This window comes from Sceloporus undulatus, chromosome 2 (genome assembly GCF_019175285.1).
Source record: "Sceloporus undulatus isolate JIND9_A2432 ecotype Alabama chromosome 2, SceUnd_v1.1, whole genome shotgun sequence".
In the NCBI taxonomy this organism is placed as follows: Eukaryota; Metazoa; Chordata; class Lepidosauria; order Squamata; family Phrynosomatidae; genus Sceloporus; species Sceloporus undulatus.
Window position 1 is genome coordinate 45,420,466 of NC_056523.1, and position 14,209 is coordinate 45,434,674.

The following is a 14,209-nucleotide window of genomic DNA, read 5'->3' on the forward strand; positions in this document are numbered from 1 at the left end:
TTCACACAGAGATTATGGTGCTTCCACCACCACCTTTAATATCAGATAATTGTGTATAAGACGTTTCACTAGCGATATCTGCTAGTGGCTAAAGCTTTTTGGATGGGGTGGGGTGGGATGTCTTTAAATGTCCCCAAATACAGCATGGTCTACATAAGAATAAACAGGGTTGTTTTTTTACAGTATTTTTTTCAGGCAAGGCTGCAAGTTCAGACATGCCAATTACAACTTCCTTTAGCTGAAGAAGGAATCTTAAACCTCAGTATTTCCAGAAGTGGCCTATGCAACAGTTGCTGTCATATCCACCAGCCTTCAAGAATGTTATGACTAAAAGCAGAAAAGCATGAGGACTCCTACTTGAAAGGATGTCACATTGAGGAGGGAGCTAGCTTGTTTTCTTCTGCTGCACAGACTAGGACCCGGAGCAATGGATGCAAGCTCCAGTAAAAGAGACTCCACCTCAACATTAGGAAGAACTTCCTGACAGCAAGGGCTGTTTGACAATGGAACACACTCCCTCAGATTGTGGTGGAAACTTGCTTCTTGGAGATCTTTAAACAGGGGCTATATGGCCATCTGTCGGGGATGCTTTGATTAAGATTTCCAGCATGGCAGGGGTTGGACTGGATGGCCCTTGCGGTCTCTTCCAACTCTATGGCCCGTTACAAACGGGCCAGAAAGTACGCACGGAGCACGTACTAGGGTTAGAAAGGGGCGGTGCTTCCGCACCCCCCTAACCCTGGTGCGCGCTCTGCGTGCACAAAATGGCAGTGGCCATTCCACACAGCCACCGCCATGAGGACGTCATGAATGCGCCGCCTCTAAATGGGGTGGCGCGGACGTGACGTCCTTGCTCCGCGCCAAGGCGCTTAGTGCGCCCTTAGTGCGGAGCAGGAAGGAGCTCCGTTGCAGAGCTCCTTCCTGGTTTGGTCCGCTGGGCACAGCCTTCACATGGCTGCGCCCAGCGGACCAAAGGAGAAAGGGGCCAAGCGGCCCCTTTCTCCTCCTCCCTGCTGCTGCGGGATGTCCTTGGGGCTTGAAGCCCCAAGGACACCCCTTTCCAGGCTGCAGGGAAGGGGCCTTTTGCCGCTTCCCCGCAGCCTGAAAAGCGGTGAATCGGGGCCTCAGCGGCTGCCGCTCTAAACACTAAGGCCCCGATACCCCAGGGAAAGGGGCGGGTGCAGCCTCCCCCAAACGGGCGGTCTGTAACCCGCCTATGATTCTATGATTCTGAGCTAAACCTTCTTACTGCACTCAGCGTATTTTTGGTCCTTTCCTCCTCCATCCTTTCAACCACAGGGAATCCACCCGATTTCCCAATTGTCATCTCTACTAGCATATCAGGAAGTAAGCACCATGCACTTATGCAAACAGCATGTTTCCTAACTATATCTTAGAATATTGAATATATATGCCAGTCATTGCCCCATTCCAGGAAAAGTCTCTTTGCTGTTATCTGCATTTCAGCTATTCTACCTGGCTTGTCCAGTACTTTATTTTATTGAAAGAAATGGTGATGGTAGTTAATAGGTCCTGTCTGTGGGACTGATTCATATCCCTAAGCACTGGAAACAAGTACAATCTATGTAGAACTAAGCTGTGGAGAAGATATACACCACATTTGAGATCTGAGGAATGATATGCAACAAGATGGATAACTGAGATTTCATAGCCTACAATAATTGTATGTTAAGCCATGGGAAGGCTGAAATATGTATTTAGATCAAGTGCTTAGAATGGCCACTAGATGGCATTGGTGGTAAGGGGGTTTCAAAACAAAAAAATGGAAGCAGAAAAAAATGAAACATGTTTAAGCAGAAAATGGGAAGGCGAAGATAATTGGGTATTCCAGTTAGATTACATTGGGCTATGAATACTACAAAAAATAAATAACTTATTGCCATACTTTGTGTATTATATGAAAGCGAAAACAGCAGAGTCAGTCTTCTTCAAGAGACACGTGAATCTGGCATCTTCAATTTTATTAATGAGGGCAAATACTGAAGGTGCTACTCTACTATTAGTGGCTCAATATGAATAGCAACCTTGGTTTAGCTTGCAGTCTTTTACTGACCTACCTGGAGTAAGTCCTAAATTCTGCTGTTAATAGATTTAGTTCAACAGGGAAGTTCACAGCTGAGGTATTATTTCAAATTATAATGACAATAATACACAGAATGGGTGTGGATCTGCATACACAAGCTCCACACTGACTGTTTACATCTCTGACAGCTGCAGGCATCCAATCTACACAATCCACATGAACGTCTGAAGGAAAGGTCCATATGCACACAACTGAAAAAATACTCAGATGGCTCTCTTTGATTGGGGATCAGAAAAATGCAACATTATACAAATGTTTCAATAATGTTCCCAGTTGTGAGGGAGCTTCTTGGCAGGCACATTTAGCTGAATGTGTTAAGTCTCCCTTCAAATCTTCATGTTCAGAGGCCAGGAATGGAGCTGGTGGGCCTGGGCATATAAAACATGTTGAGAACAGGCTGTGTGTTTGGCCCTGTATCCTCTTCAGGTATTATTTCCACATGGTTGGAAGCAAATACTGAAGTAGGGCTCCAGACAGTGGCTCATGACAACTAGATGTATCCATATTTTTAACAGGGGTTACTCTGGTTGCCAATTCAATAGGAGAATTGCACAGTTTCATTATTAGGCCATCTGTTTCCATGCCTTTGCAGCCATATTTAGGTCTTCCTAGCCAAACAGTCACATCCCCACTCTTCATTTTAAGCAAATAATTATTTCACACTCCGCATAAGTGCCCCGTACAGATTTCATCCCATCTTCCCTCTTTCAATCTCTCCATCTCACTGTGATGCTTTCCAGACTGTTTCTTTGAAAGCAGTCAGGAGGAGGGTGTGTGTGTGTGAGTGAGTGCACCTTCAAGTTGCCTGTAGCTATGGGGAAATGTTGTCCCTAGGCTCATAATACAAGAATACCATTACAACTGGAAATTTAATGGGTTCATATTCACAGAGGGAAACGGTTATGATCTTATACATTACCAACCCTTAAACTGCTCTTAAATCTGGACCCTAAAACTTTACACAGTGTGCTTTACATGAGACAAGGGCAATAGCCAATACTTCATGTATATACTCTCCCACACAGACACATCAAAGGCATAATTTACTTCAAATAAAGGAGGAAATATTTTTAAAACAGTATTTTTTACTTCACTATTTCACTACTAGGCTCTCATGATTGTAGTTCAATTAGATATTTAAACATGAAAAAGTACTTTGTTCATAGATCTACTAAACTGTCATTGAGTGTAGGACCTACCTTTAATTTTATTGCACAGTGCACTAGAAGCAGATGGTGCTTAATAAAAATGTTGTTACTATTATTTCAGATAATTTCAAAAGCATTGTAATGCAGCATCAAAATAAAATGGCATTGTATAATTGTCAGTAAATTCATTACATGTTGAATGCAGAAACAATATTATCATACAGTGGGCCTTTGGTATCTGCTGAGGTTTGGTTCCAGGACCCCCCCATGGATACAAAAATCTGTGGATGCTCAAGTCCCATTAAATACAGTGGCATAGTGAAATGGTGTTCCTTATATAAAATGGCAAAAACAAGGTTTGCTTTTGAAATTTTTATATATTTTTGAATTTTTGAGGCCATGGATGCTTGAATCCATGGATTAAAAAAAAAAAACATGGATACCAAGGGCCAACTGTACTTTCCAGCTGTTCAATTCATCCTCTGTCTTTCTGCTTTTTCAGCTGCTTTTATAAGGTCCCAGTGTCTTTCTCCTCTTTCCACTTTCTCCCTTTGTCCTCAGCTTACTTTAATTGCTTTAAGTGCAAAAGCAGTTTGTTCTCAATTAATTCAGCAGAGGAAGAAGGGAGGAGGTGGTGGGATCTTGCCTTTACCTATAGGCACAGGAAAAAACAAGCCACAGACTCTCCTAGCTCTAAATGCATTTAAGGAAGTAGACTGAACTCTCTGAAAGCTCATGCTGCCAACTTCTTTCTTTCAGCTAGTCTCAAAGGGGCTACAAGATCTCTCTACATATTGATTCTACTGATTAACATGGCTATATCTTTTAACTCTCCCAGCTTGTGTTCTTCCTCACTGATAACTTTTGCTGTCCTTTTCATACTCTGATTTTTTTTAATCACACTTAAACCCAGTTACCATCTTTGAAATGTCATCTGATATAGATTATGAAATTAGGAAAAATATGTTTGTAGTTTGATTCCCAACATGCCAAGCATTTCAGACACAGTAGAGAACCTATCAAACATTTCAGATGTAGTGGAGAACCAGCCAAACCACCACCACCAATCTAGCATACAGACCAAACCTGAAAAGCTACACAGTTCAGACACCAAGGGAGAAGCCAGTGGTAGCCATAGATGTTTCTCTGCAGGACAGATAAAAAGGATTATAGAATTCCTCCTCAGAATTTTGCTTTGTTAAGCTAGTCTGTTTATTAGGCCTCAGACCTCTCATATTGTTATACTACAGAAAAGAGAAATCAAAGGAGCGGGAATCATCCTGCCCCCCATTTTGATTATATAATATATACTAACATGAAATAAATAAACAGAATCTTGCATCCTTTGAATAGATTTGCCAGAGTGAAAACTGGGGAAGGCTTCTGTACTTTCAGGGGTTGTGTAGGAGGGCATCACCACATGAGCCCCATTCTTACATTAATCAAATCAGTTTTTAAAAAAATGGAAACATGTCAGGTTGAGAGCATCCAGTATTGGACATCTTCATGAAAACCCATGTCTCATCATGGTTTAAATGCCATGTGTAGTATTCTCTGAAATGGGAATTACAGTAGAAGTTGCTTGTTACCTAGCTATGGGACAAGAATAACCAGCTGAAATCCCCTCTTCTAGACAACCATAAAAAGTACAAAAGCCCTCAGATGAACTCAACCAGTCCTGACACATTATTTTTCAACATCAGAGGGCAAATCAAAATGAAGTAGGCTTGCTTCTACAGTAATTAACTAGGTTGTTTTTTTTAAAAAAGAAAGAAAAAAAGAAAAGGTAAAGCAAACCATAGGTTTAGCCTTTTGAAATGAGATATCATTTCAAATGATGTCAGTTTAGTGATTCTGGTGTCGGCTGAGGACCTACCTGCTCACACAGGCATTTTCCTTATTGCTAACCCACAATTATTAAATAATAGTTTTAGGAATCTTTCAACTTTTTTATCATTTATCTGTCAAAACATTGTTTTATTAAACCTCTTTCTTGTGAACCACTTTAGGAATTTTAAAATGAAAAGTGGCATTTAAATTCCAGAAATAAATAACTGAAGTAATATCTGTGAAGCAGTTTACACATTCATAATTTATTATGGAAAAGCTGGCTATTATCTAAGCCCTACAAAATTTGCCTTGATCAAAGCAGTGCTTTCTTTTTAAGATAGTGATAATCCAGTCAATATTCCCCAGTTAGTTTATTTTGTAGGTTTAGTTGTTAGCCTTTCTTTTTGTAGGAACATTGTGTTGTGTTATTCTTTAATATTATTATTTTTGTCTTACTTCCTTTATCATCTGACAAATGGTGTCCTTTTGGCATTCAGTACTTCTCCCCGTTTTTGTTTTTTAAGTTAACTTTCAAGGTAAATATTACATTTTAACAAGTTTGCAGTGTCTCTTGAACCAAGTCCAATGTTATTAAAAAAACCAAGAAAGCTATTTTAGGAGATAATATGGTTTATATTTTCATCAATATGAGCATATAGGACAATCAAAAATGCATAAAATGTTTTAGTCAATTCAAAGAAAGCTGTTGTGGAAACAACATGAGAAAATGGCAGATATTAGTGAGCTATACATAGGTCAATAAAGAATAAACTTTCCTAAAACAAATCTCACAACCTCTCAATTCACATTATCACTTCACATTATCACGTCAAATAAAATAGCAAGTAATATCATATTTTAATAATTATTTTCTTTCTATATTTGCAACAAAGAAACAAACATGGTTCTGCAATTTGGTTTTAGAATTTTAGCAAAGGGGAGTAACATTATAAACAAATTTCAACAAAAGAAAAGCCTACATCATTTTTCCTCAGTAAACGAACAACATTCTGGGTCAACAATTGTTAATCAGAAACGTTTTGAGTGCCTCTGAGCATATACAGAACATTTTTTTCTGCACAACCGAATAGCTCAATGAATAAGGGTGATCTGCAAAGAGCTGTGGTAGAGCATATGTTTTGCATGCAGGAAAGATCCAGGGATCCAAAACAGAATATGTGATATGTGCAATTCTAACTAGATATCTAAAAAGCCATCTACTCTCTGCATCCATTTGAACTGTATAAATAAAAGGGGGTGAGTAAAATGAAGAGAAATTAGTTAACAGTGGAGCTGCTTCTAGATGTGTGAATTGTAGCAGTTCAGTTGAAATATCATCTGTTCCTGGTTATTTATTTTTCTCAGTTTCTCTTAATGAAGTTTCCACCTCACTTTTTAAAATTGGGGATTCATCTTCATATGGTTCTTGTTCTATGTGTCATTCATTTTTTCTCTCTTTTAAATAACTCTTCTGTGTATTGCATCAATTGTCTTTTTCTACCTTTTTATATAACACACACACAAATGCACGCGCGCGCGCGCGCGCGCGCGCGCACGCACACACACACGTATATGTCTTTTTATATGCTGTTAGTAAAACAACATATATCTGCTTTCAAACTATCTTATCTGCTTCTGTTCCCTAGTAAAACATAAGATTCTGTACTGGGGCAAGAGGCTGGGGGATTCATATTAAAAAGAATGTTAAATACAGCCTTGTCTTTCATTTGGCCCCTCATTCTGAAAACTTTGCTTGCTTGTATCCTGTTTGCCTTGTCTTTCATGGATTCAGGACAAGTGAGGTCTATATCCCTCTAGTTTTCGCCCATTCTAAATCCTTATATACTGCTCATAAATCAAAATTATTCACGCTTATGCTTTTCTGCAGCTCATTTATCTGCTCAAAAATGTCTTATGCATAAAACTTGTCTTGTTATGGTCTAATGGCAGGGTCTTTTTAGGGCTCTTATGGCTGTCATTGTGGTAGCAAATGCTGACTTTTAATAGAATGATGCAAAAAAGTTATAAAGAGTTTGTGACACACAAATGAAAACCATTTTAGAAGCATGAAAGCATTTTCATACTTTTTACCTGAAGAATGTGGATAGATCCAAGCATCCAATTTGCAAAGAACGGTGCAGGAAAAAAATGCTTTAAATGTTTTTCTCTGAGCATATGCTTTACATGTAGATGGTTCTGGGATAAGTCTCTAACCACTCCAGCTGAAAGGGCTTCACATTGGGAAAGTCTTTTGTGTGAGAGCTAGAAGAGTTTATTTATTATAAATATTTATATCTTTCTTTTCAGATGTGGGCTAATCAAAGCAGTTTACAACCAGTCACTTAACATTCCAATAATCAACAGAAAGCTTAAAAAAACAAACAATTTAATAATCCAGAAAACAAAAGAGTATAGGAAATAATCAGACATTCTTTTTTGCATTCGGAACAGTGAAGCTCTCTCAGGCTTGATTTGGATCAGGCCATACCTCCAAAAGAAGATAAAGAATTTGGAAACCAGGCCCAGCGAGGAATGGTTCAATAAGCCCAATACATTTAGCCTGGAGAAGGGAACACTGAAAGGTGTTATGATAGCTATATTTCAGAATCCAGGGATAGAATTCAGAAGATAGATTGAGGATAGAACACAAACCAATAGATTCAAATTAGAATCATAGAATCATAGAGTTGGAAGAAACCACAAGGGCCATCCAGTCCAACCCCTGCCATGCAGGAAATCTCAATCAAAAGCATTCCTAACAGATGGCCATGCAGCCTCTGTTTAAAAATCTCTAAAGAAGGAGACTCCACCACTCTCTGAGGGAGTGTGTTCCACTGTCAAACAGCCCTTACTGTCAGGAAGTTCCTTCTAATGTTGAGGTGGAATCTCTTTTCCTGTAGCTTGCATCCATTGTTCTGCATTCTAGTCTCTGGAGCAGCAGAAAACAAGCTTTCTCCCTCCTCAATATGACATTCCTTCAAATATTTAAACAGGGCTATCATATCTCCTCTTAACCATCTCTTCTCCAGGCTAAACATACCCAGCTCTCTAAGTCTCTCCTCATAAGGCATGGTTTCCAGACCCTTCACCGTTCTGGTATCCCTCCTCTGGACACACTCCTCTGGATATGCAATTACAAAAAGGGGGATTTTTACTAAACATTAAGGGTTAATCTATACAAGGGGCAAAAGTCCAACTGGACTCCTGCCCTTGCACCCACTTCAGAGCCAAACTGCATACCCTTTTCTCTGCAGGGGCATTGGATAGATTGCCCACATTGCCCAATGGACCCTGCAAAGTTTTGGTTCCATTGCTGCTGCTCCCTGTCACCACTGCCACTATGGTCCCCACCGCCACTGCCCCCCCACTGCCACTACTGCCCCACCACCACCATGCTGCTGCTGCTGCCATTGTCACACCCTCAAACCATGGGGCCTTTCCTGGCCCAAACACTTTCCCTCCTCTTTCTTTCACTGGCACACCTATTGCATTGATACCAGCATGTAATCTGGGTGCCTCATCTAGTGGAGCCAGAGATGGCAGTGGTGGAAGCCGTGGCATGATGGAGAACAATGGCCATGGTGGGCCCAAAAAGAAGTACCAGTAGGAACAGGTGACAGGAATGCCCGTGATAGTGGGAGACACTGGTGGGATTACTGGTGGCAGTGGTGGTAGTGGTAGCAGGGGCAGGTGTTGTGGTGGGGGTGCAAAGTCCAAAGAAAGCTCTAGAATTTAAATACTCTGCCCTTAATGTAGGGTAGATAGGGTCTTGCATTCTTTGGCTTATCTTCCCAGATTCAGGGTAATGATAGGTTTTGGCAAAGAATGCAAAAGAATTCTCTTGAGACCCACAGAAATTATTTTGTTCTTTAAGAGACAAAAAGGAGGGGAAAGTATTTTCCCCTTTTTGCACTTAAGAATGTAACTAGTGGAGATTTTTAGATTAAGATCTGTGTATCTAAAGTAGAAATATTCAAAAAGTTGACAAAGGATTTTAGTGTCTATTTTGTACCTTATTATAATCTATTCTAGATTTTCCTAAATAGCACATAATAAAACAGAGCAACTTGTGTGAAAAGTAACTTAATTTCTCTCACTTTTAAGATAATTTAGAACCATTTTTATTTCTTACTACATTATTGCCCTTTTAAGAAAACTTTAACAGAACTCTGAGGAAAGGAGAGAAAGACCCCAGAGATGTAGCAGCACTATCAGGCCTTTGGATAGCTGTTGAACATGCTGTACATAATAATGTTGAATTTACTTGAATCTTTCTGGACTAGAATCTTTTCCTTCTTAGTTAGCAAGAGGGAATGTGTGTGTGTGTGCATTTATATCAATCTATACAGTTATGGATACAAATATATACAATGTTCCATATTTTTCAAATATAATACAGTATAGGGAACATTTACTGCATTAGCTTCAACCTCAGAGGATTGCAATGATAATCCCCCTCTTAAGAGTCTTGCCAAGAAACCCTCATGATAGGATCACCTTAGGGATGCCATACATCAGAAATGACTTGAACACCACCACCACCACCATCAACAAGTAACTCCCTCTGTACCAAAACTATGGGCCTTTGCTGACTATGAAGTCCCCACTAAATACCCTAAATGCACCAGATCCTGTCTGATTTTGGAAGTTAAGCAGAGTGAACCCTGGCCAATACTTGGGTGGAAGACCACATATGAATACCAGGTGCCATAGGCTATATTTCAGAGGAAGAAACTGGCAAAACTACTTCTGAGTATTCCTTGCCTTAGGGGAAAAAAACCCTGTGAAATGTATTGGGTCACCATAACTCGACAGATGACTGGAAGGAACACACACACATACAGGCACACAAAAGGGAGTACAGACAGAGTATTAATTTGCAGAATCTTTTTTTGGGAGGACAGGGGGATAAGTATATATAAATAGGAGCTGTGATAGAACTTTGTTGCAGTGCATAATTACCTAAAGGCCCTAATTAGAAAGGTCAAGAAGGTTCTGAAGTACCTACTTCCTCAAGTGTTGGACTTGAAGCATCACCTCAAAAAAGACAAGTGGCGTTGATGCACTAAGACTTCAAATTATGTGCAGTAAAATCACTTTGAAACTTAAATTTTATCCAGTTTGGCATATGTAGAGGTATCTAGTCATATAATGCATAGTTTTTAGAATGCTTACTACTGTGGTTCAGAAGAAAATATTTGCTCAGAATTCTAAATTGTAATTTGAAGCAATATTGCCAGTGACTATCACTAGTTGAGTCAAAAACACAATCTTGTTGACTCCTTGAGTGCGGACATGTTCTACACCATGCTCTATACCATTCAACCAAGAAACAATGTACTGGTAGAATGACTGAATTTTCCATAGCTGAGAAGATGCAGCATGTAGAAAATGGATGTCCTTGAACCCCAGCACACGTATTTAAGAATTAAATGTTAGAACTGTGAGTGCTTCCTTTTCAAAAGAGCAGGAAAAATTAAATGTAGAGTTCTATTTTGCATATCTTTTATTTGAAGCTTGTTATCATTGCAGTTTCTTTGTTAAAAAAAAAAACAACTTCCATGAGCCAGCTATGCATGATTATTCATTGGTCTTACAACTCAAACAGGTTGGGTGAAGAGCATCAAGCCCACTATTTTATACTCTTGTTGGCAGATGATCTTTAGGATCTACTCTGCACTGCAGAAATAATACGATTTGACAGTGCTTTAACTGTCATGACTCAATGCTATAAAACTCTGGGATTTGTAGTTTTGTGAGATATTTAGCTTTCTCTGCCAGAGAGCCCTGATGCCACAACAAGCTGAAAATCCCAGGATTCCATAGCATTGGGTCATGGCAGTTAAAGCGGTGTCAAATTACTTTATTTCTACAGTACAGATTACACCTTGGTCTCTGTCAGATATTTCCCTTCTCACCTGCTAACTGATTGTTTTTACTGGAAATATCAGCGATTAACTTGGAACCTTTTGCATACAGATTTGGGATGTGATGAACACTCATGCATATTGGCATCCTTAACAGAAATAAGTCATTCGCCTGGATTTAAAACACCCTGTCAAAGAAAAAGAGACCAGCTATGAAATTCCTTTCATTTCATAACTTTCAATTGTGCAAAAATACAATTGCTCCTGAGTACATGTGGTTTTCCTATGAAGAAAACACTGAGAGAAGGGCAGAAAATGTGTACATGCTGACCCACCGTGGAAATTAACAGACCAGACAACAGATGTTGGTTGAAAGGGCCACTTCATTTAACCTATTTAAACCATATTTATGCTATAAACAGAAGTGAGTTGAAAGGCCACTTTATTTAACCATATTTAAACTATAAAATGTAAAGGGGGAGCACTGAGTGTGAGATTTGCCACAGTCGGGTGTTAGATTCTGACTATCTCCTCAGGCAACCATGTTACCAGATTACATGGCACTTCTTCCCTTTGTGTACACAATTTGTGAGACTTAATTCAACATATGCAAATACACAGAATCTGGTACTGAAGAACCATATGTACTTTCTTCTGTATGTGCTTTCTGTGCAAAAAAAACCCTCCCCCTCTCCAATGGAAATCAGTACATGTTCTGGAAAATATATGTTTTCTGTCCCAAAACATCTTTTTAGGGCAGCAAAACTATAGATGAATTTTGAACAGATGAATTTTCCCCAACGAAGTCTCAAAGTATAACCAGTATACAAAAATTGTGTAGAAACCATATTCTTGCAGAATGAGGAAAAAATCACTCAAAGTATTTGTTCTTGCTTGTATGACAAAATGCACATTATTCACATCACTAAAGCAGAAACCTTGCTTTGCCTCGGAGCTACAATCTACTTAAGCTTGGTTAGAAAGGAGCAGTGGCCTTTAAAAAAATCCCGGTTCAGATCATTTGTTGGTAGAATTGTATATTTGTACCATGGTAAATTTAACCATGTTGTACAGTTGGTGTAGACTGTAAATACGGTATGACATTAATTACATAATTTTCATTATTAACTTTAATGGAAACATTTGAACAATTTTTTCCAGCCAGGGATAAAACAAAGGTATTTCACAGAGCACAATGATTCCTACCATTTTGAAATTGTTTTTGGGGTTCACATTGTATTGCAAGGTATAGGGGATAACAGGGCAAATACTATGATGAAGAGTGATGTTCAACAACCTTGTAATGTAGCCTATGCTCAATATCTGCACACTGCAGTGATAGAGAGAGAGTTTAAGGTATAGAGACTGGTTTATGCCAGGTTGTACAGTGGTGCGGTGTAATCACTGAATTTGTAGATGATTGTTATTCCAGGATACTCCTGGGATCAGTTCTAGGAAATGAAAGATCACACATTTCAGTTGACTGTCAGCATACATGATCTGAACTGAGAGACATAATTCATATTACTTACTCCTCTATTGAGCTGTGTTAATTGCCTTGATGAAATATGAAGTGTGTGTGTGTGTGTGTGTGTGTGTGTGTGTGTAGCAGAGGTGGGTGTGTGGATGAAGAGCTTGGTGTCACTCATACTTCTCCCCAACAAGAGAAGTGGTTTATTACCATTGGTTTTATGACACCATTCAAAGATTGTGGCCAGCTAATTGACCCAATGGGAATAGATCAAAGAAGCTGTCATTGAAGTAAATGGAAGGTAAGCGGAGGGACTCAGGGCAATATAGCAGTGTGAAAGACATTTCAAAAAGGGAAAGAATAACCCTATATAATCCTCGTCTAAACCAGGACTGTCAAATGAAAGGTCTTGGGGGTCTTCTCAGGAACGCAAAGGCCTTGAAGATGGTTCAGGCCCTATTGTTTTACAATGTCATGTTTTAGAAGCATTGGTTTTAGAAAGGTACTATTGGACTAAGATAGCTGTGTCTGTCACTGCATGCTGTAGCCTGCTCCTCTTTCACTTTGAATAAATAGTTAAATACCAAAGAATACAGAAGATTATCTAATCTGTGAATTGATAGCATTGTTTGGGAGAAGTGGCATTTTGTGAAAGTTTGAGTGGTAGAGATGTTTGGTTGGTAAGATGGTTGAAAGCAGCTGGCTTAGGAGTCCTGAACTGTTAATCAATTCACTTGAAAGAGATTTGTGGACAATATGTCTCACTATAGCATCTTCTTTAATCCATTTATTTTTCTTCTTCATCTGGCATTTCTGTCACTCCAGAGCATGTTTTAGGATCTCCTTCTCTTGTTGTGTCCAAAAAATTGTAAGCCTAAGGGCAAGGAAATGTCAAACAAAACAATTTGTAAGCTGCTTTGGAAGCTTTTTGGGAGGCAAATGGGGTATAAATACTGCAAATAAATAAATAGGTCCTCCCCCAGTTGCCCACGCATAATTTATCAAGAGCCAGCATTGTATAGTGGATTGAGATTGGACTTTGACTCCAGAGACCAGGGTTTGAATCCCCACTTGGGCATGGAAATTCACTGGGTGACCTTAGACAAGTCCCTCAGACTCTGAGGGAGGCAAGGACAACCCCCCCCCCCCCCCGCTGAACAAATTGTGCCAAGAGAACCCTGTGATAGGTTTGCCACATAAGTTAGAAACAACTTGAAGGCACAGAACAACACAACATGGCCTAACACATCTTGAGAACTCCTGTGGGAGCTGTAAGTCATGGAAAAGTGACACACACATCTCATCCCTAGAAACCACATTGGGATTTTTAGTTTTTGGTTTGTTTGTTCTTAAATGAGATGAGGGTGTATTGGGACCCTTCAGCCCCACTTTACCCATGGCTGCTATATAATCCTCACTGTGCAGTTCAGAATGTTGAACTGTGAATAGTTTATATTTGGAAGTTTTCTACTGCTTCAATTACTAGTGGACAGCTGGAGAACAGTTGTTTGTTAGCTTGTTTATTTCTCTCCAGTGGAGGATAATGAACATACTGAAAGCCAGAGATTATTGTTCATAACACTATCCTTTATGAAACTGCTTTTTACGAATAGAAAAGGTATGATTGCTAATGTCTAAAGCCAGGTTTAAAAATGATTCAGTCACCTACTGACCTTGCTTGCAAAGTTGGTTTATAGTATTCACATGCAAGTAATCAAAATATGGTCCTCATGCAAGTAGTTTATTTGGCTTAGCATTTTTCACTGTAGAAGACATTTTTTAAAAAATA

The 14,209-nt window shown here is 39.3% G+C and overlaps 1 protein-coding gene across 1 annotated transcript in view; it reads left to right on the forward strand.

Annotated features, from left to right (window-relative positions):
- The window catches only part of GRM7 (glutamate metabotropic receptor 7), a 513,800-nt gene that overhangs the window by 73,445 nt on the left and 426,146 nt on the right, over window positions 1-14,209 (forward strand).